Below are 2,674 nucleotides of genomic sequence, written 5' to 3' on the forward strand. Positions count from 1 at the left end.
AAGCCAGCCTCAGCAACTTAGCAAGGCCCCTATGCAACTCAGTGAGACCCTGCCTCTAAATAAAATACAAAAAAAGGGCTGGGGGTGTGGCTCAGTAGTTAAGCTCCCCTTGCATTCACTCCCCAGTACAAAAAAAAAAAAGTTGGAGGCACCAAATAGAAAGAATTCTAAAAATGTATTTTGAGACAAGGGGAAGAATAGAGTTTGAAATCGTCACCATCTCACTGTGCAGCCAGGTCTAGGGAGAAGAGCCCCCAAGCAATGCACTATGTGATGGTAGCTCCTGAAGGAGAGAAAGGGAGATGGCCTTCATGGGTCTGGTAGAATGGAAGAAAATGAGACTGGAGTTTTTCAGAAAAGATTTTGACCAGAGAAGTTAAATATTGACAATTTCCCTCCCTTCCCCGAAAGTAACCTATCCCAGGTAGACCTCAGTCTCTGAACTGACATTAATCCCAACTAGGACCCAATGGCGACTGACCTTGGCAGAAATGGAATGGCCATGGCACCTGAATATGGCTTCCAAACTGGGCCAGTAGGTCCACTTCTCTTTCTGCAGCTGAAGAATAATGCAGGCGTTTCCCTGGGAGAACCGCAGCTCTGTGTCTGAGTTCATCCTTCTGGGCTTCTCCAGGGATTCCCAAACTAATGTCATCCTCTTCAGTCTCTTCCTCTCCCTCTACCTCTCCACACTCCTGGGCAATGGACTCATTGTCACCTTGATCCACCTGGACTCCCGCCTCCACACACCCATGTACTTCTTCCTCAGTGTCCTTTCCCTGCTGGACATGAGCTATGTCACCACCACTGTGCCCCAGATGTTGGTGCATCTGGTCTGCCACAAGAAGACCATTTCCTATGTTGGGTGTGTGGCCCAGATGTACGTCTTTCTGGTGTTGGGCATCACTGAGGGATGGCTGTTCTCTGTCATGGCCTATGATAGGTATGTGGCCATCTGCTATCCACTCAGGTTCAAGGTTATCATGAGCCCATGGCTGTGTGGGGCAATGGTCATCTTTTGTGGACTATGGGGTGTCAGCTGTTCCCTAGTCTACACTGTCTTCACCATGCGCCTGCCCTACTGTGGCCCCAATGAGATCAACCACTTCTTCTGTGAGGTGCCTGCTGTTCTGAAGTTGGCCTGTGCAGACACATCCCTCAATGACAGAGTAGATTTCATCATATATCTATATCTTCATTGCAATTCTAAGGATTGGTTCCACCCAAGGCCTTCTCTACCTGTGCATCCCGTATCACTGTGGTCACCATGTTCTGTTGACCTACCATGTTTATGTACTTGAACCCTGCAGCTAATACTTCCCCAGAACAGGTCAAGAAACTGGCTCTGTTCTACAATGTCATCTCTGCCTTTCTCAACCCCATAATCTACAGCCTCAGAAACAAGATGTAAAGAGGACTTTCCTCAAAGTAACAGGTTGAGGCAGGGTCTCTGAGTAAGGCCACTGGAACAGAGATGGCTACATCCAGGCCTGAAAGAAGAGTGTCTATGGCCCTTCTACCATATCCAAAAAGCAGACAGGCAAGAATCATTCACAAGTGGTTAGAAAACTGAGGTGCAGAGGCAGGTACAAGTTATGGTCATGCTGATGGCTCTAGATAATAGGCTACCCTCAAACACAACTCCAGACAGACTGCAAAGCATGACATGTGATCGATTCTTTTCTCGTTTCTTGGGAGCATGGAAGGGTCTGGCACAAATGAAGCATCATTATTTAAGTAAACTCAGGATGGCTGGGACAAGATGACTCAGAGGACCCCAGATCAGTAACTTTCTTTCTCAGTCAGGAGAAAGACTAGATCTAAAGAAACATAGAAGAAAGGAAAAGTAACCTTAGGAATAGGACTGAAGGGTTGGTCACTGTCCATTCAGCACTGTCTAGGGGAGTTTGGGCCCCAGGATACAGGATTCATCCTGTCCCTGGGGAGGTGAGCCACTGCTGTGGGCAAGAGATATTTTGAGGGATCTCTCAGTATGCAGATGAAATATTACCCAAACTACATCATAGTGTTTAAGAGCTAGACTCTTTGGTAACTGTAGAATTGGAATGACGATAACAATAGCAGACTAACACCTTATAGGGTTGTCGTGATAGGTAAAGTTCTTACACATTGAATGCTCCATGTAAACATGGCAACTCTTTCTATTCTAATTCCCTTTCCTAACACCACAGTCTCAGACATCTGAGACCCTTTCACCCGAGAGTAAATGGCTATTCTGCTCTTGGAGCAGGGCTAGCTAACGCTAACATTACAAATGACAGAGCTGGCATTTGTTTACACTCCAGTCTGCTGTGGATTTGGTTAGCTTGGGTTTGGTCCCCCCAAAAGCTCATGAACTTGGTCAGCAAAACTATGAGAAAATTACGACAGGCCCTCAAGATATAGCTTAAAGAGGTTCTGATGGCAACCAGCCAGCACCCTGGGAGATATCATCATTAATATTCCACTTTAAAGCTTTTAATTAACATTTATTCAAATGTGAGCTGGGTAATCATTGGAGTACTTGAGTCAAGAGGTTGCTGAGAGTATGGTAGCTGGTGGTGGTCATGATGGTGGTGGCTTCCCTTCCCAATGCCAAAACCATTCACCCATGGCTTCAGCCCTTAGGGTCCCTTGCACCTTGGACAAGGCACATAGAGTCTTAGGAAATTTT

The 2,674-nt window shown here is 46.3% G+C and overlaps 1 pseudogene; it reads left to right on the plus strand.

The window, feature by feature from the left end:
• Positions 1-569: 569 nt before the first annotated feature.
• On the plus strand, positions 570-1,440 carry LOC144249175 (olfactory receptor 2A12-like; annotated as a pseudogene).
• Positions 1,441-2,674: the final 1,234 nt, after the last annotated feature.

This window comes from Urocitellus parryii, chromosome 11, assembly GCF_045843805.1.
Source record: "Urocitellus parryii isolate mUroPar1 chromosome 11, mUroPar1.hap1, whole genome shotgun sequence".
NCBI lineage: Eukaryota > Metazoa > Chordata > Mammalia > Rodentia > Sciuridae > Urocitellus > Urocitellus parryii.